Source organism: Pangasianodon hypophthalmus, chromosome 22 (genome assembly GCF_027358585.1).
Source record: "Pangasianodon hypophthalmus isolate fPanHyp1 chromosome 22, fPanHyp1.pri, whole genome shotgun sequence".
In the NCBI taxonomy this organism is placed as follows: Eukaryota; Metazoa; Chordata; class Actinopteri; order Siluriformes; family Pangasiidae; genus Pangasianodon; species Pangasianodon hypophthalmus.
The window spans coordinates 16,819,185-16,840,157 of record NC_069731.1 but is presented as its reverse complement, the minus strand read 5'-3'; the positions used below and the strand labels follow the sequence as shown (position 1 = coordinate 16,840,157).

The window sequence follows — 20,973 nt, the reverse complement described above, 5'->3', positions numbered from 1 at the left end:
CCAAAACAGATTTACCATGATGAACGGTTCCAACTCACCACATGACAGATAAATCATTCTGAGGAAAATATAGGCAGCTTCAACATAAACATGACATTTCTGTCCAGATGTCAATGTAAAGTAACATCTAACCTAAAATATTCCAGCGCTACTTTAGTTCCATTCTGTAGCTCAGAAACCTACCCGCTACCACACAACGGGCTGCCAAATGAAGACTTTTTACACACTGTGGTCTTTTTTTTTTGGTCTCCATGTCAAAAGCGTCCAAAGAGACATCAACGTGCCATAAAACGACGATATCAAACGGCAGTTTCCACCCACGTAATTGTAATTGTTCTTCATAAATAAACCATGACTGCCGGGCTGCCACTTTAAGGTTTGAGTTTGAGCTAAAGCAACTTTGCCACTTCAATAATCCTTATATTTCATAAGGATTCTTGCACTCTGGTTCAAGAAACATGGCAAAAGCTTCAGACATTACTCTCTTTTATTTTTACTGGTGGGAGCAAAAAAAAAAAAAAAAAAAAAAACGAGAAAGCGCTGGCATGGTGCTTTAGGTGGAACTGAAATCGAGTCATTTACATCTCCAGAGCTTTGTCATGCCTCACAGGCTCATTACTCACGCCCATGGCTGGGCACGAAGACTCCACTGAGGCGGTTTACACACATAATGACCCGTGCAGACCCATTAATGATTAATGAACATGCCTCCCAGGCCACTTGTTCCACGGATTTGCTCGACGCGGTGCCGGGAATCGAAGGCTTTGTTAGCACGTCACGCTTGTCTAAGTGGTTTGTGTTATTGAGACTTTGGGAGCTTTTGACTGATTGAATGATTACAGAATGAAGCTTGGAATAATAACACCAAACCACATGTTTACGAAGGGAAAACGGATTACGAGTGCTACTGTAATGAGGTGGGTCTAATTAAATTGGGCTTAAACTCCAAATCTATACAGCACAGACACCAGGCCTGACCAATGGAGACTGCCAGAGTGCTTGCTGAAACTTATATAATATAATATGGTTTAAAGCAGAGACCTGCTATAATTTAGTGCACTTCTCTCCTGCCATAATACCTATACTTTACTCTGTTTATTGTACTAACATCATTACGTTGAAGACATACTTATACCTCCGAATTAAACTTTCCACCTGGTTCCACTTTTAACTGTGATTTCATCCAAAACTACAAATTATATAAAGACTGTCATATAAACTAGAAGCTATACCTTCTTGTAAAGAGAGTGTCCCAGCAATAAGTGGTCTCCAATGCAGTGGGAGGCATTAGTAAAGTTTTTAGAGTGGAACAATCAGCCCACTTTTTCCATACATGTTGACTTAACACACTACAGCTCAACAGCGTTGAAAAGTAAAAGCCCCCCAAAAATCTGCAAAGCTCTCGGGGGCATTTAGGAGCTTTCAGGAATTCCACTCGGTGCCCCGTTGAGGAGGGGTGAGAACTCTGTCAGCAGCCTCCAGCCGTGGAGCTTCTGCCTCTCTGCGAAACACTGCACTCCCAGAATGTGGAACGTGTGCAGACAGGAGTCGTGGGAAATGTGAGAAAAGACCTGGACTGGGAGAACCACTGTCCCAGAGCTCATCTGTCACAGGTTAGAGCTCTTACTGCTGCGCATAACGGTGAAGATGACAGTCGTTTAAAGAAGGACGATTTTCAACCTGTCTCTGTATTCTCTCTCTCTCTCTCTCTCTCTCTCACACACACACACACACACACACGTGTATAAACAGAGAGGGAGAAAGCAAAAAAGAAAGAAAAATAAAGAGAGCGCAAGAGCAAAACCGGGCGAGAAGGGAAAGAGTGAGTGAGAAAGACAGAGACGGAGCCTATAATTTGCGCTGAGATTGGCCCTTCTTTCCACCGCAAGTGGTATAAACGTGCGAGGCTTTCTTGAAGCGTGCAAACGCACCATTTGTAATTCAATTAACTCTCAGCGTCTCACGAATGCTTTCCAACACCTGCGTTTCAAACCTCCGCCTCCCCATCGAGGTGTATGATCTTTTCAATCATATGATTCATTTGGAAGGACCACGCAGCCAAACATTCATGCACATTTATTGTGTTGGTGCCAGAAGAGCAAACATGAGATGTGGAGAGCCAAGTCTGCTAGCATGCCATGCATAAATACCGCTGATCCCAAAACTTGGCTGAAAACTCTGCTCTGTCTGTTTCTCTGGCTGTTCATTTAACTATCAAAAGGAAACCTTCATGTTTTTTTCCACTTTTGCTCAGTCTGAGTGCGAAATGGCATTCAGTCAAGCAAGCCTGAACATTATTTATTTTAACTAACCAGATAAATAAATAAGGATAGGTGAGCCTTATTTTGCTTCACCGAAGTCTGCTGATTGGACTACCATAACAGTATTGATGAACTCGAGAAACAGTGGAGACATACTAGTTTATTTCAACAAATCTTTTTTTTGCTGGATGTTTGTCTCTATTTTCAACTGTCCAGTTGTCAGACTACTAGCCAATCCTAGCACGGTGGGCAGAAATTGTCGTGCAGGAAGTTGGAATTAATTGTTGGTCTCAGAGATTATTGATGAATTGCAGGTCAATGTTTTAGGGGTATACAGCCACTTAGTGTGTGGATGTCCTGAGGGACATGCATGGGACAGCAGTCAGTCAAGCAGTGAGTGGAAATGCATCCTCTGGCAAATTCACGCACCAGTCAGGCAAAAGGTACCTTTAAAACCACCCTTGGGTCTTCTTTTTTTGGTGCATGCATGCACACGGAAAACTGCATAACTACAAACCTGTGGGTTCCACGTTGCTCCGAAAGGTAGACGAAGATGTACAGCAAAATGGATCAAACAGAATTCTGGTCCAAACAAAGCACTAGACCCCCAATGATGTGTCCTGTAGCAGAAGTATAAAGGGGAAAAAGGCAGCTAAAGTGCCTCATGCTGTCTTTTATTAGAAGAGTTGAATGTTCGCTCATCGGCCCCCCCCCATCCTTTTTTTCCTCTCAAATTGTTCTCCATTATCTCCTTTTTGGCAGAGCAGAGGATGAAAGCACCAGCTCCCCGGCTGTGTCACCTTTTGAACGGCCCTTGTTCCGATCTGTTCTGACGGCCACTTAATTGCACATGACACACGTGGAGCTCTTTTTCCCTTTCAAATCTAAACCAGCTTGTCGGATTACTGCGCGACAGAAGTGAGGCGGCGGGGAGAACATACTCAGGCCGGGGCTGTGTAGTCATCTGACTTCCACTCAGTATCTGTGAATCCTATTGGCTGCCTTAGACACATTTAACCTTAAATACATTTTTTGGTAGCGAAATCGTACAAACGGAGAAGTCTTCTTATCTCTCCGGACATCATTTTCTAATTCTTTCTGTTCATACAGCTCTCACATTCTCCACTATTCCCTTTTGCTTCTTTTTCTCTATGAGGAAAAAGGAGTGATGCTTGCCCTCCCGGACCTCAGATCATTCTCATGCTAAGGACTTTCCCCTCCACGGAAAGTCAACAAATGAACATCAAGGGCTATGAAATTACAAACCTGACACAGTTTAGTTAGAATTACAGTGACAAACAAGAAAAAGAGAGCGAGCTGTGCGCTGACAATTACAGCCATCACATTCGCAGTCCTCCTCTTCAAAAAGGCATGGCCTCACTTCCTGTGGGATGCTGTTATTAAGTACAGAGATAAACAGCTACTTGAGAGCGCAGCATGATTTCCTCTTTCAGATTGCACTCCCTGCCTAGTCAGCCTCCTCACAAAACAAAACTGACAGTTGGTAAAAAGCAGAAAATCTTTAGGGCTTACACCTTTAGAAAACGGTTAGGGATGCGTAGGGTTCTTAGGATCCTTTTCAGAAAGGAAAAACTTACATGGTATACCATTTATTTCATAAATGAAGTGCTTTTGTGGAATAATTAGTGCAAATCAAATATTTTCTAACATTTAAAAACCAAGAACCTGATGATAAACCCGAGTGCAGTGTATTTAGTTACTGGCTTCATCAGTTGGTTTGGCTTTTCAGGTCTTACACAAATGAAAGACAGAGGGGGAAAAAAATGCTGAGGCCATTGTTAAAGAACCCTGTGTGGCAATTCTTTTATTGCAAAAAAATAAAAACATATAATTTTATAGATCAACCATGTCAAAAGAAAAAAGTTTTAAATATTTTAATATTATTCAAACTATACCAATGTCTCAAATGCCCATGCCTTTAACTTTCAGGAGTCCTCTTAACATGCTAGATGGATTTTTCCCACTTTTCTAAGAGTGTGCTGTTCATATGGGAGTAATAATGTTCTACTATGGCTAAAAGGAATCTCAAAAATTGTCAAAGATGAGTATTTGTTGTTTACGCAATGTTAGTGTCACATTCCGTCATGTGGACTGTTTTAGGAAGACACAGTAAGGGGCTTTTTAACTAAAAATAAATTTAAATAATTTCCGAAAGCCAATCATCAGATCATCTGGTGAAGTGACGAATGAGAGCAGTAAATAAGATTCAGACGAACTCCATCAATCTCAGGTCTGTTGTAGCCTTCACCTAGAATCAACCCGTCACCTCAGTGAACTCACAAGTTGTAACGCTAATATTGGATAAATAAAACAGCATTGCTTCGAGTGCTAAACGGCAACAGGAGCGCGGATTGTTCAGCGTCTGGCATCGGGGATTTGTTTGACAGAAAGACAGAACATGTGCGGCACTACTTAGACGCAGTGGAGAAGTCTGCAAACAGACGCTTTCTCCACGAGAATGAGGAGGAGGTGGGAAAGAAACAGGCTCCTGCTTCTGGTTTGAGTTCATGAATAAAAAGGAGAAACGTCAGGAAGGGAAAACGAGAGCACAATATAAAGAGTGTGATTGAGAGCCACTCATCGTAACGCACGTTACACACTTTCACTTTATTATTCCAAGACCTCTTACTCTGAATGTGCCTCCAATCTTGAGGCAAACTTTCATGCTGCCTAAACGGCTACAGGACTAATATTTGCGTTGGCGCAGGCTTCCCAGGAATCGCAAATAATCTGCAACAGCTGCAAGCACTGTTTATGGATCAGTGGAAAAATGGTGGTCATATCTCATATCTCATGCAGGCTGGCAATAGGATTACGGTATCGAAGACGGAGCCGGTGTTTCAAAACGGTGGTCAAATAAACGAGAATCAACAATGTATGTACGCTAAAACAGTGCTGCTGATGGACATGGCGCTTTGAACGGGGTGTCGAGGGGACTGGAAAAAGAAGCAGGGTCAAAGGAACACTCTTTGTATCAATAAAAAGATTGAAGAAAAGAGAAGCTTTGGAGAGTTTTGGAGAGCTCTGAACAGCTGGCACAGATTACTTATGATTTATTTTATATCAGTCTCAGTGCAGAGAAAAGAGGGAGAAGAAAAACATGTTTGGTTCTCTGGTTATCATTTTCCCTCAATTCTTCCGTGACCTCACCTTTTGTCCATTTGGAAAACAGGAGCTCTTTTTTTTTTTTTTTTTAAATAATAAACAAATAAATAAATTTGAACAATTCAGGCAAATAATCTCTTGACAGTTTAAGACGTCAAATAAATTGCAGTAAAAATCTGACTGCAGTCGTTTTAGGCAACAGCAATAAACTTAGCAGCTACTAAATTCACATCCTCTTGCCGTGCCACGCTGATCATTAGTAATGAATTGACTCATGCTGAACTCACTGACCTTGCATTTGCGGTTTTGTCAGTTACATTTAGATCTGTGTGTGAGACACATGCACGGCTGATTACTACCCATAAACATTAGTCATACACCGGTGCTTTATGCTTTTATGCCTTTATTCCAGGCACCTGCCTGTTTTCATTACATGATCTCTGCAACACATGGCCCACAGCAACACACATAAATAATACACGGCACAGCATACCCTTGCTCGATGCTCAACTCTCTCTCTGCGACTCACTGGAGCTAAATAACTGAAGCGAGCCACGAATTCCTCACGCCGCTCCCCCCACTCCATTCTCAAGTGCATGTCTCAGCTTTGACAGTCAGTCCGGAAGCTTTTCAACATTTGTACAAGACAACGATTTTTAAAATGACTAATGAGCAGGATTAACTGTTGTCTCTGAAAGGACATTTGGAATTTGTCTAAGATGTTCAGACTGAAGTTCCATCCTGTTCACTTATTTGAGTTTAGAGTACTGAAACAGTAACGTGTTTCATTAACTAATTTCTCAAATTCAATAAAAGTGTTATGTGGCAATTTGGGATTAAATTTTTTAAATAATTTTTGATTTTTTTTTTTTTTTTTACAAAATTGACAGCACACGTCATCTGAGACATAAATCAGCTCAAATCATGAAAAGGAGAAATAAAACAGGAAAGCCCAAGTACCTGACACACAAGAGCGGAAAAGTGTCGTGCTGCAGATGAAGCGAGAACTGCGTCCTCACTTTGCGCTCTCTCCTGAAGCTGCGCTGCTGTAAGTGGGGACCACACAGCTCCCGGAGGACAACCTTCCTCCTCTAATCCTTTCTTCAATGTGATGACACACACCAAACCCTAACCATCTGTTGAAACACGTCCTCCAGTTCGCACCGCTCAACCCGCGTCAAGACAAACCAGCAGGTCCAATCAGAGAGGTCGCTGGGTGGCTCTTCCCAGGCTGGAGGCAGGGACAAGGACACAAGGCAAGGGAAAAAAAAGGGGGGGGGACGCTAGAGATGTCTGCAAACTCCGGTCACCGTAACCTGAGAATTACAGAGACAGAGAGAGAGAGAGGAAGAGAGAGAGAGAGAAAAGAGAGGGGGTGGGTTGATGGGTGGAGGGAAAAGTGTGTGAGTATGCGAGAAAGAGAGTGAGGGAAGGGAAAGGGGAGGGAGGGCATTGAGTGTGTGGAGAGGTGTGTGTATGGGGGGGGGGACCTTCTGACCAACTACGACCAACTATGCACTCCAGACTATCAGAAATCTGCACTCCCATGTTCTGTACACACACATACGCACACACAGAGCAAACACAGGAATCAAGGTGTATATAGAAGCCAGGACACACACTAAAATAGTCTCTGGAACACTGAGACTGCACTACTCACGCCTAGGTGTGATAAATCTTTACCACAGGCAACATTCCTGCCTTTCACAATCTATCAGCATGAAAACACGCAAACAGAAAGGACTTGCTGGAAAATCCATTTTTTTGAGACTATAGAATGTAAATCTCTAGCAAATGCATTCAAATTCAAATGCTGTTTGGTGAAATTCTGTAACCTTGTTAATCATTGTTTGCAAATCAGTTTAACTAAACTTCCTGAAGCAACACAACATCAGAAACTTGACAAAGAATGCTTATTTAATTTGAATTATACTGACATTTTGTCCATTTGATCTGGGCAAACGGATGATATAATATCAATATAGAAATCAACTCCATCGTGATAAACTTGTCTAAGGTGAGATACTATTATAACATACATTCACAATGGAGGTCATAATATACTTTACTATCTGCAATAAGGTTTAAATTTAGTTTTTCATAGTTCAATTTTAATTTTTTTAAAATGTGGGTCTGACATTTTAAACGCTGTTACAAGAAAAAACACTCCATGTTAATAAAAATTGTACTGTAAATAAAGTATTGTGATATTTTCATGATCAGTTTCATTTTGAGGTTTTTTGATTTGTCCCTCAAAGAAACACTTAAAGAATCTATATAATAAGCCACAACAGAGGATTTCCCTTTCACAGAGTTTTAATGATGACTCCATTTAGAAACCCTTAACCATCAATCACAGGAACCCACAAGGAACCCTTTTCTTGCTAAGAGTGCATTCTCTGAAACTCAGAGAACAAATCAAAAAGTCACCAGTCTCTATTATAGATTTTGGCATACAATCATATGCTATTAGCACTTCCAATAATCCCCTACTCATGTCTACATTAATGTGTAACATTAGTAACCAGGGACTTCATCAAAGCTTTGAAATGAAATGTACTGCTCCAATCCACTTTCCAGCATGGCCGTGACATCCGAGTAAGTTCATCAGGAGTGAGGAAATGCAAACAAAGGCTGCTAAGTGACCTATTAGCATTCTGTAAAGCCGCATTCACACCTGTTCCCCTTGGTATTAGTTTCAGTCTGGGACGACCCCCGCGAAACACACACACTAATCAATCTTCGCAGACCACAATCCTCTCAGCGGTCAAAACCAAACAAACGCGAATCATCAAGGGCGAAGGAAGCTGAAGCTCTTTAGTGCTCCTTTTGTCTGCTAATTCTAGCAACTAGTTGTGTATTTCATCTACCACTAATATGTTCAATCTGGCTTATTCTGTATTGATTAAGAGCTAAGCAGACTAGGGGCCACCAGATGGCAAAACATGACTTAGCAATTCAGTAAAAAAGAATAACATTTAACCTCCTGCCAGCTGTTTAAAGCCTTGGAGGAGCCGCAGGTCTGATGCCCCGATCACATCTGTCAGACAGGTTTTCCTCTTCTGTCTCCTCTCCATGCAGTGCGTGCAATCAAACAGTTTCACTCAAAACGCTCGCCTATGAGACATGACGCATAAGACAAACGCATCCATCATGTGTTTTGTCTCTTCGGCATGTTGTTCTAGATGGGCACGTCCAGCGGAACTGCGCCGTCGGAAAAGAAATTCTTCTATTTACTTGCCGAGTGCAGGATATTAAATTAAAGGAAACAAAAGCCATTTTCATTTGGATATGTGAACCTCCCTGCTCTTGGTTTAGTCAAGATCTGCAAAGGAGGGGAAGTGCAGAGCCCAAATTGGATTGAGCAAATTCACAAAGGGTAACCCCCTCATCCACCCCACTCCTTCTCAACTCCCTCTTGTTCACCTTAAACCTTAACCAAGCCTCCAACCCCCACACTATATGACCCTAAAGTCTTTGTGAAGGGGCAGGGGCCAACAGCTCGATGGACTTCAGAATTTTCATCCAAGATGGCATGGTTAATGGTGTCTACATCACATGGTGCAGTTTGCTATTTAGTGATATCCTTGGACACATTCTTCACCATGTCTACTGTAGTATTTGCAATTCTGCTAGGCATGCAAGCTCATTATTCTAATTTTTGGAAGAACAGGAGAGTCGGGCAAGCCTGGGAACGCAATGCTGCTGATTATAAGGCTATAAGAGGCTGAATGCTGCTGCAAGAGAGAGTCTTTCAAAAATGGAGAAAGCCTGATAGAATAGGAGGGTGGACACTTTGAACTCATCCTGTCCATGGACAGCCTAAAGTCCCTGCAGGAGGTCATTGAAGAGAGACACACATGAGACAGAGGTATAGAGAGGACAATCCCTGCAAGAGTTAACCCCTGCAAGGCACTCCGCCCTCAAATGAGGGTTGCAGGTGCAGCAAGGACCTTGAGAGGGTTATTTGGTTCATTACTCTCATTCATTGTGCTTCAATAAGATCTGAAGGGTGTCACTGGTCCTGAAGCTGGCATCACAGCGGGGACAGTGTGAGGGACAGAAAGAGAAATGGTCTAAACTGGGGACTCGTACCTACCATTCCCCCGCCCCCCGAGATATACCAGTAGCAAGGTTACAGGTCTTCCACAAGGGTCCATCAGTGGTTCTCTGGTAGTCCTGGGATTTGAACTTCCTAGCTTATTATATTAGCAGATTAACTACAAGGTTACATCTGAAAGCCAGATGCTGAATGCCATAAAATGCATCATGTCTGATCTCAGGATAAATCCTCCATCCCACCGATATAGCTACAGACAACATGGATGCAACGGTTAAGCTTACATGGCACATTAGCGCCTAGCTAGTCTATACGAAATATAAATAGGAATATCCTGCTGGGTTCCCATCTCAGGATCAGAGGTCACAGCGGCTTCTTTTCAACTTCATGCCAGGGAAAAACAGCTGAAGCTGTGGGGGTAGACTGAAGGTTAGGTATAGGGTTTACGGTGCATTGCGTCTCAGCTCCAAAACGCTTCCATACAGCATGACAGCTGAACACACAGACACTCGCAAAGCTGCCTGCTTATAACTAAAAACCCATGTGATAAATTATCTTATTATATGCAGGGTGTCCCAAAATAGAGGACTATGTGTGCCAGCACCACATCGGCTGTCCCTTCGTCAATGGATGCTTGTGGACGTCCATTTTTCAGTTGGTCAGCAATAATTCCAGTCTTTTTGAAGTTGTTAATAAGTTTGGTAACAGTGTCCTGTGTGACCTGCTTGCCATTTTTCCTGTTAAAGTCCATTGCAACCTTGCAACAGCTTCCTGATCCAGCCATGAAACTGATTTCAATACATTCTTCTTTTGTCAAAAGCATTCTTAAAGGCTATCTGAAAAAAATATATAACAAACTAAGCATGAAAAAAAATGTATGGAGATTTTTGGGACACCCTGTATATTTACATACCCACAGATATCAAGATCCAAAGATCTGCAATATTCACAGAATCCAAAGGCATCAGGTTTCACTGAAACTGGTTGAAAATACAAAAACAGTTAAATGGGAATTAATAACATCACTAAACAGAGAGGTGTCCCATCAATCATTGCCTTTGATCCAACACTAATTGATGGGAGGAAAGGCCATTATCTCTAAGTTCTGAAAAGTACTATCTTTTGAGCACTTACACCAAAGAACTTCTGTTTAACTACACGTGAGCCATCAATTTGTACCAAGGTCAATAAAGATTCACTTCTCACCAACATGAAAGCCAGTACACAGGGGGTAAAAGTGGACAAGACACATGAAGGGATGCACAACAGGCTTTAAGTTCCATCAACATTGCAACTTCATTCTAATCGTCTTTGGTGGATATACGATATCCCTACTGACTCACTTGCGCAAGTTAAACAAGGAACATCCTGTGCGGCAAAGACTCAATTTCTTGCCAAATGAATTTATGCATGCATACTTCCATGCAAAAAAAATAAAAAATAGCAGTTAAGAACCAGAATGATCAATAAGGGTTAGATGTTTGAAGTGTTTCTCAATGTTAGTTCCAGCAGTCCATAACGCCTGCAGAGGTTGAAACTGAAAACAGAAGTCGTCACTTCTTTTGAGTCTGCCATCTGCCCAGTCCGGCTTTGAATTATCACCGCTGTTCATCAGAGTAGCTATATGGGCCTTCCAGACAAAAGCAGAACCCTGCAATCCAAATCTTTACCTCAGCTGAAAACCATTTTTTCCCTCAACTGAAGGGAAAGACAGATCAAATAAAATGCAAGGTATTCGTCTGGATGGTGACTGTGACGTAGGGATGAAGGAGGACCAACGCTCAAAGGAACGGTGGAATCATGAAGCTAGATGTCACGACCCACATCAGCACCTCGCATGCATTAGGATGCCAAAACAATGAATAGCAGCATGCAAAAAATTACTATCCAGAGGGAGTCCAAAAGGCTAGAAGAAAGCACTGCTAATTACACACTTAAGGCAGATGGGGAGCAGCTGCAAACGAGACAGATAGAGTACTAGGATTAAGTACAATCCAGAGTACAGACAGAAGTCAAATCTAGCACGCATTCTTTAAAAGAAAAAAAAAAAAAAAACATCCTGGAAATCTCACTGAAATACTAGATGTGTTAGAAAAGCCCTATGCATTTAAACATGTGCCTGGTAATACAATGTACATACAGAGTAAATAAAGCTCCAGAGATTCAAAGAGAGATCCAAACAGGATTTATGCAAAAAAAAAAAAAAAAAAAAAAAAAAAAAAGAGCTCATGCAGGGAGACACATGTGGCATTTAATGGGAAGAGACAAGTTCAAAGTCTGAACCTGATCTCTGGATACACTCACAGTGCTCAATTAAAACACAGACAGAGGGAGACAACTGAAGGCTTCTGTGAGAGGAAAAAGTCTAGATGACTCATATAGAAAGACAGAGCATGAGAGGTCAAATAATCTTACCTTTTAGAGGAGTAACACTTTAAAGAGTTGAATGGATGGCGCACATTTCCGTCTTTTTTTCATGAATTCCTTCCCTAACTTACCTGCGCTCACTGTTCCATTTTCATACAACTTTATCCAAACCCAAACCAACATTTGTACAAATGCTAATGTTAAGCCTGAGGCAAAGTTCTTGGTTTATGGCTTTAAAAGGTTCATAACCTTTATGACAAGCAATTCAGTTTTGCATGCCTCCTCCTGTGACAAATTTGAATGAAACCTCAAAGTGAAAAAACATGGCTGCAGAGTTTAGGCAGTTCTGTGGTTAAGGATGACAGAGGGGAGCAAAGTGTGTCCCTTTGATCAATGTGAAAGGGTCTTTTCTACCTGGAGTACAGCAAAAATAAATCTAGAAAATAGGGGCACTTTCTAAAAAGGCTGCACCGTAATCAGGTGCTGTCATTATGAGAGGAAGCACTCGCCCTAAAGGAACTAAACCACTACAGCAGCACAAAGTCATTTAGACATTTGTGGCTGAAAGTCAGCAAGAGTAAAGATCAAGGATCTCAGGGGCAAGTTGCTCATAACACTCGAAGTGCTCTCTTGCTCTGCTGTAACCATAGACCTTTGTGTTCTGGGACTTTCTCTAGAGACTGTGGGGGGAAAGGACTAGTCACATGCAACCCTTTAACCACACACACATTTCCCCATGCACGCACACACGCGCACACACACACACACACGTACACTAGTTCTGTGAAAGCACCATGTCTAATTTCATTAGAGACAAGCAAATACAGACCAAATCCCTTTTAAACATAATAAGCAAACATATTAGGAGAATGCATAAATATCTAATCGTAATGTAGCTGAGTTTGCAGTTTTCACAATTGTATATATGGCTTATGTGACCTATAATATGTTGACTAACCTATTATAACATTACTTGAGCCTTTCAGCATCAGTAAACCACTATATGTAAAGCAAGAAGGTCAATGTATTCCCACTTGGATTAACCAATAAACTATCAAAGCTTGCTCACATGCGCCATAATCATGTATTTATCTGCTTTTTAGAAATACAAGTTTTACTCGGCACTGTTAGTGGTTTCCGGCTACACCTGCTGGGCCACCATATTAACCCCTCAGACCTTTGAAAGGCCCTCCATCTTCTCCTGGAGGAACAATGCGGTGTATCCGGAAGCACACTTTTAATCCTCTCAGACCCTCAAATGAAAGGCAAGAACAAGGCAGAAAGGCCAAATCCTGAAGCATGGAGGCCCTATCCGCTCTACAACATCCCAAATGCCCGGTCGGATATAATCCTTTAAAGCATGCCGCCACCAGGGCAGTGAGGGAGCAAATTCAGGTCTGGTGTGTTGTGTAGAGGCATAATCTAGATAACAAAAACCAAGGAGGGGAGCTGTAGTACAAGGCAAGAAGAAAGTATATCACCAAGATGGCATAAACAGTCATTCAAGAGATCATGGCTGTGAGATATATATATAAAAAAAAAAAACTACACCTTGAAAGGGGCATGAGAAGGTCAGAACAAAGTAGCAGCCTTTAAAACTGCATAAGTTGTGGCGTTCTTCAAGGAATAAAAGGATTCAAATGAGAAAGCAGCCTGGTGCACCCTGCCAGTTGAAATAAAAGTTTGATTAAAGCAAATGCACAGTAAACTCACAGGCACACACGGCTCTGCTGCACGCAAATACTTCAGTTTTGAAGAGGAACCCAAGCGTAGGAGATGCAAAGAGGCCTGATTGGCTGTGGCTTATTTTAATGGGTAATTTTGGGCTTCTCCAGCAGTGAAAGCAGCATGGAGCTTGCAAGTCGTGATTGGCACTCGGGGTGGGAAACACTTTAATCTGGCCCCGTGTTCTCCTTCTCTCTTCAAGGAAATAATTATCATCAAGCAACCAACTAAACAACAATGGCAGGAGTACTCCAGCTTTATCGCCCCCACCAGTTATTAATAACATTTACAAGCACACCCTTTTGGTGAGGAAGCATGGAAATGCCGATGCTCAGTGTAGGTGTGGAGAGCCAAGCGGTCCCCTTTCCTTCCCTCCTCCCTGAGTGCTCACACCTGGCTGTTTATGAAGGGGGCAGTAGAAAAAGGGCATTATGGGCCCCGTGCTACAATAGATTGAGTCTGGACCACTCACACACTCAAAGTTATGAACAACAGCAGCTGCTGTGCTGGGAATGGCTGCAGTTAAGGATTCTAGTGTGGGTACATTTACTTACGGATAATAGCAATCCAATAACAAAGAACGGCATTCAGGGAAGTCAGAGTGACGTACACTGTTTCTGCTACATTATCCCATTCAATCTTTGTGGTTCAAAAGAAGCTGAAAATCTTTTTTAGACAATATTAAACTGTGCATTGACTCTGTAAATGATTAAATAGCCAAAATAAACACCAAAAAGGACGACTAGCTTAAGAATGCAAAATAAACTACCCAAAGAGATACCATGCTGTTTTCATACTGTTGCTAAAATAATGTGTGGTCTTGTTAATCAAACCTCACATTGTTTAAAAACATAAACATGTCCCTCATGATCAGTCATGATGTGACTTTCCATACAATTCAGATACAATTCAGAATAATCAACCAGTCCCACGATATTACAAACTTTCTGTGCAGGGACAAACTGCTGGTGTAGTACGTTATTTCCATGTATTGCTCTGAGAGAAGTGACCTTTCCCTTGATGTGAGATATCAGCTGCCTGTGTCCTGACTCTCTCTGTGATCAAATGTTCAGCGATACGTATTATGTAAGGAATAAAACACTTTGGGATGTGCTATCATAAGAAAATAATCAATGCTGGATGCAGCCTGATGTTCAAGAGGCAATTTTTTATTTATTAAAATAAGATGTTTTTTATCCATTTATTGTTATGTTTAATGATGTGGAACGTCAGAGAAATTAATAGAAACATTGAGTTTAATAATACAAAAAAAATGCAGCTTGTCATATTACCAAGAAACGGCAAAGACTTCCATTTTGAAAAACTTAAAAGAACAGCTTTATCAGTGACACTGGAGACTCCTTACATGTTAAACTTCTCAGAGAAAACTTCACATTAATGATTACACACGTTTATTTTAAAAAAAAAATCCACTGATGTAGCATCCGCTGTACAAGTCCCTATTTAATTTTAAAAATACAAACATTGCAGCTTGAACTATTTTAATAACTGGAGTTATAGAATTTAATCAACACCTTCTGGCCAATCAGAAATGAGAATTCAACATCACTGTGGTATATGATGAATGTCATTTCTGATGTCATCAAAAACTACAAATGCCTAATTCACATAAAAGTACCACTGCCAAATAACAAAACTGAATCAACACTGAAATATCAGGGGGGAAAAAAGGTATTTGCAGAAAAGAAAATCTAGAAATAGACCACAAAGATGCCCAGCTGACCTCACAGATCACATTTTATTGTGGAATGCCAATAGAGTTGTAGAGCAGCCATGGTTGAGAAGGCTGAGAAAGATCACACAGCTCTCCAACAGGTGCAAATTCCAGTAATACCACCGTGTTTGGGATTTAAAGTGTGCTCTATTGGCACAAAGGGCACTTTTAATGTGAGACAAGTATAACAGTTTTTGTCCCCAAAATACATCCCCAAAATACATCTCAGGAGAATACTTCTTTCAAATTTGAGATCACCCACAGTCTTAACTCCATAGTTTAGTTAAGAAGTCACGACCGTTCTGTACCAGGCATTGTTTTTCTGTGAGTAGTAAACCCAGCATATCCTGTAAAGACAGAGGAACTACTCTTCTGTCACTTTCATGCTAACTGTGTCTTTGAATAAACAAAGATAGTAAACAATGGCAAAAGAAAAAAAGAGGATGGTCTGACAAACCTCTTGAGAGCAATAGAAAGGCCTGTATATAAAGGGGGTTTGGGATCCTCTGCTGCCATCTCCCCCTACCCCCACTGTCTGCCTGCTATCCTCCCTACAAGCATCTAAGAAATGTGCTGCATTCAGGATTTGAGTGTTTGATCTTAGTCAGGTTGGCTTCAATGGGGCAGCCATGGTGCTTTTTCTACACAGAGGTCAGAAGTTTCATCAGCAGTCCGAAATAAAGCGAGTTAGGCGTTCCATTACACATTCTGCCAAAAAAAAAAAAAAAAAAAACAGAAACAGAAACAGGAAAACCATTTCATGTATGTGATGACATTTAGCCAAAGAAAAGCTTGCTAGTTGGTCTCCGGGGAGAAGTCCAAGCCCACACTGCCTGGACCACTGGAACAAAACTACTAATAATCCAATTAGTCCATGTTATTGTGTCTCATACATATTTGTTGTATTCGGCTGTTTGGTCAAAGAGAAAAGAGGAAGAATGCTCGAAGAGGAAGGACAGAGAGAAAGACTTCTATGTACCTTTCAGCTGAGTTAGTGAATAAAATGCAAACAGAGCTTTAGAGGTCTGCTTTAGATCTTAGTAAACATGGCTGAGCCCCTCCGTTCCACTCCGTAACCCTCCGGGCTGGCAGGGAGCTCAGGCTCTTGTCAAGCTCCAATCTTTTGTAGTGCTCCCCTGACATTCAGCCAAACCTCTTTCTCAAGATGTGCTTGCATATGTATGAGCAGAGAGTTAGGTGCCCTCTCCCCATTGCACTGCACCAAAGCACTCAGTTCCAGCATTGGGCACATTTACTGGTCTAATTAACAAATGTCACCAATGAACACCACATTCGCTTACGTCAAAGATCCAGCACCATTGTGTAAATGCTCAGCATGGAATTGAAGCACAAATTTCAAGTAGCATTAATGGCTACAAAAGATAGTAGAAAAAAGATAAAAGAAAAAAGGTAGTAGACTAAATGGCTGGTTAAATGGTAGACTAAATGGTAAACTAGTAGTACTGGCCTACTACTTCCAAGTCATCTTGATCCCCGATTTGATGCAGTGGTGGTCAGATAAAGGGTAATCACTTCCTCTCCTTCCTCCTACAAGCCCCAATCTCTTGACTTTATATCACTGAGTATCGTTCAGCTGGTGTGATCTTTCCCAACCATCTTCCATAATCTGCAAGGAGGCATAAATCAGATTGGACATGTTGCAACAAGGTGCCTGAAGGCATCTAGAGACAGACCTACCATCTGCATTACTGACTGAGGTCTGGGTCCACTCAGAGCATGACAAAACTTTTGTCCTGTTTTGCTGTTGAAGACATTCAGAAGCAAGTCCACAGGGTATGCAGAAACCCAGGAATTCTGAGCATCCATCCAATTGTGGCTTATCTTGAGCGTTAGGCAATTACGCACAGCACAGGCACCATAATAGTTCAGACATGCAGGCTTGTGGCCATTAAGTAATTTGAAAAAGTTGGACCCATGAAAAGGCCCCATCTTTGCTTAATGGAAGAAAGTAAAACCTGGTTTACAGATCTCCTTAAAGCACCTGGTGAAGAGTACAGTCTTTGTTCTCCTGGAGTGTCAGCAAAACCAAAAAGGAAAATAAAAGCTTCACTGTTAGCTCTTACCTGAGCCTACTGACAGCTCTTAATTGAGCTCTCAATCTGATAAAGCTTCTCAAGTGCATGCTGCATCACTGCCAGATGTACCAGCTCCCTCTTCACATGAATGTTTGTGCCATCTTTGCTCAGTGAATAATATAATTTTATTATATTATTCTCCAGGCTTCAAAGACTAAACGAGAAGACTGAATCATGTTTTAGTCTTGATTAATCCTGGAATACTGCACCCATGAATCATTCATACCTCATATCCTGTTTGCTACAGACTAGAGATGGCAGAGCTATCTTTTCTATATACACGAGTTCTTGGACTGGAGCGATTCCATAAGGCAAAGTTACACAGGAACTGCCAGTGGCAAACAATTCCTTCCTGTTAAACATCTTTCTGCATTATTTTTCATCTTTGCAATTAGAGATAAAAACAAACATCTCAGTCTGACAAAATTCCAGGCACAATAAATCCTAAAGCTAGCAAAACACAAGGCAGGCTTTCTATGTTTCCACCAACCAAACATTACCATGATTTTACCATAATACGTAAAAAAAGCTAAAGCCTAGATAAACTGTTTTACACTAATGCACAAAAGTTTCATAATGCTTCGACTGAACCTTTGTTGAGGGTTCAGCTAAGTTGAGAAAACATGCTCAGTTTACAGAAGATTAATGAGATCTGTACTGGAGACTGAGCTGAAATTATAAACTATGTGAGACACAGACGTTGTTGAATGCTTTACAGACACATTTGACATTCTTGATGAAATAAGGCAGAATAAGAGATTAAATTCACAGCAGGACAAATAATTACACTTTCACAAAAATAATGTATTTACCCCTTAATATGATTACCAAAACTTCTTGTTTTCAACAAGTGTGCCTCAGTTTAGCCTTCGTTTTTATACCTCACATAGAAACTTAACTCTCTCTGGTTTGGATATTCAAATTGACTGTACAAGGCCTAACGTGTCATTTTGCCGAAATGTTTTCCAAAACCGCCCATGTAATCCGCCCTGCCATGCCACACTTTCTGGACACGGCTGGTGTGAAATCTTTCCAGCTGAATAGATCTCTCTAAAGCCCTTGGATCACGAAAGGGGATAACCCTGCTGTGGCACTATGAAAACCAGCTCCATTAGAAAGACATGGAATCAAAGAAGGAAAAAGATGTGTCTAAGGCAGAACAAGGACCACCAAGACCACCCAGCTCTTAGATTGGGTTCTCCATCTTTGCTAGCCACTTTCTTTTGGTGTGCAAGTGTGCGTATCCTCATAGGACCCAGTCCTATCCCACCACTAAAGCCAAAAGCAAGGCCAGCTGGCCGCACATCACCACACTGCCAAGTCCTTACGGAAACAGCAGGAGGACAGGTTCAACACTCTTCTCCCATTTCTTGCCTCCTTCAGCCGAACGAATGTGGTGAAATCAATCCTCCTGTATTTGAATGTCTGACAGCCCCCTGCAAGCATGCACCATCCCAGCCACAGCGTTAAACCATTATCCGCGTCTGCACTACCAGGAGGTATACCAAATGTCTGTTTTTAAAATGTCAAATGTTTGCTGTGGTCCTTTCCACAGGAGGGGGCCCTTACTGGGATGCAGATCCCCCATCTTGAAACTATGCAGATTTATGCCAAAGCATGAAGCTTGCGAGCAGGGACGCACATTTCACTGACTTCTACTGACAACACCAATGTACTCAAAGTCATTCACAGGCAGCAACACATTTTTAACACGCATAGAAGTCAAACACTTGGAACCACTGTGCCTGTGCCAAGCTGGTTGACACAATCGCACTAGACATGAAACACTGCAAAGGAGAACATCTGGACAACAGCTTAATGATCATTAATAGGGCTATAAATAGAATCACATGCTGTCTTTGAGTGTGCAGATTGTTAAGCTACGTGTTTTTGCATAGTGTGGTGGCAGCAGTTTTGGTTTGATTTTTCCTAATAAAAGTCCTGTGGGTAGCTGTGCTACTCACGGCATGACGACCCTATTGCTACAGTGCATCACAAGAAATGTGGGAAGTGCAACTGACCCCTACCCTCACTTTCAGAGGTTATAGTATAGAGACTCCAGGGTTAGTCAAGTAATTAAAGTCTCAGCTGCCCATACAGCCAGCTCAAGTTCCCACCTCAGTCCATGACTACTACTGGAATGTCCCAATTTATCCTTGTGATTTTCTGGAGTTTTGATATACTGCTACAGAAATGTATTTAAACGCGTATAGAAATGGTCTAGCATTAATAATATGAGAGGTGTTCATTGAGCAACTTAGAGGACACAAGTAACATAAACGGGTGATGGATTGAGTTGAGTGGGAATGTAAAGAATGCTTGACCAAGCATCTCAAAGAACAGATAATATTCACAATGAAGGAAGTCTGGGGCATCCACCACAGTCTAAGATAATCCCCCAAGGGACCACCACCATTCAACCCTGCTTTGCTGAAAGTATAGGTTCAGAAACTTGACCAAACAGAATACATGATTAATGCATTTTTCTCAAATGCCTATCCTGAGTCACTCACTTTTTCCTCCCCAATCTCTGAATCTGCTCACAGAGAACGGCTTTGTTTTACTCAAAACAACATTACTTGGTCAAAAAGCTGTACTGCAGACTACTTAGGCACTACTTTGGTTCAGGTAAGAACAAGCCATACCTCTGCAAGCAGGCTCAAAAGGAAGAGGCAATGGCAAACATTGGAAGAGAACATCCTCATAGCAATTGACTGACAAACTGGGGTTTTAATGTTCTGCAAACATGCACCCCACTCAACTTCCATGCAGCAGTGCTGAGCAACCAGGCTGGTAGTTAAATAAATCTGCAAACAGGTTTATGGAAAAACTGATAAAAGTTTTGCTTCTTTGAGAAAGAAACATTTATACCCCACCAGTGCTCCTGTAGCGGGTCTAAATGCATTCATTTATTTTCATTACGTCCTATGTTTACTTTGGGAATGAAACTTGACAAGCTGTTTAGAGAAGTATTGATTTGCCATGTCAAGGTCAGCAAGTTTTTAATAAGCAAGCACGATTATAAATCCTAACTTCTAAAAACATGACGTGCTGCTCCATAAGAGTCTTGGACTGCATCGACACAGAACTGCAGGGCCTACGGAGAAAATCGGCACATACCAGTCATAATTTGCAAGTTTGGTCTGGCCAATTTTTGTCTGTGGGGGGAGATCTGTAGCTTACAGAGTTGCAACTCTGTGCGAAAATAACAGGTGCCTGGTTATTCAGAGTTTTAATAAACTAAAAGACAAAAAGCTTGAGGAAAAAGCTTTGAGCCAAGAAAAGCAGCAAGGACCAAGAAATGTCTTGGCCAGTATTCTGTAAAGGTTAAAGTAAAAGTAGCATTTAACATGACATATCACCTCCCTCCTTCGCTTGCACTGACTGCCTTCAATCCAATACAGTGCCAGTTCCAAAAACTGTCTACTGGAACACAGATGTGCTGTTGTGAAACACGTGGACTGTGGTAAACAGCATCATAAATACTGGATTTGAACCTGCATTTCAAGGCAAAGCATAGGAAAATCTCAGGAAGGCACAGTGTGATGGCCTGAGAGGAAGGCAAAGCCTTTCAGGTAGAACGTCTGAAATGCCCTGTAGGTG

At 41.6% G+C, this 20,973-nt stretch overlaps 1 protein-coding gene across 7 annotated transcripts in view; it reads right to left on the bottom strand.

Annotated features, from left to right (window-relative positions):
* Positions 1 to 20,973, bottom strand: part of sulf1 (sulfatase 1) — a 96,204-nt gene that overhangs the window by 36,652 nt on the left and 38,579 nt on the right. For 6 of the 7 annotated variants that reach the window (XM_053227986.1, XM_053227981.1, XM_053227985.1 and 3 more), the window contains one exon: positions 6,348 to 6,703. The exons of the other annotated variant lie outside the window; for it this stretch is intronic. The gene's annotated coding sequence lies outside the window, so the exon portion shown is untranslated. The remainder of the gene's footprint in view (positions 1 to 6,347; positions 6,704 to 20,973) is intronic. 7 annotated transcript variants of the gene reach the window in all.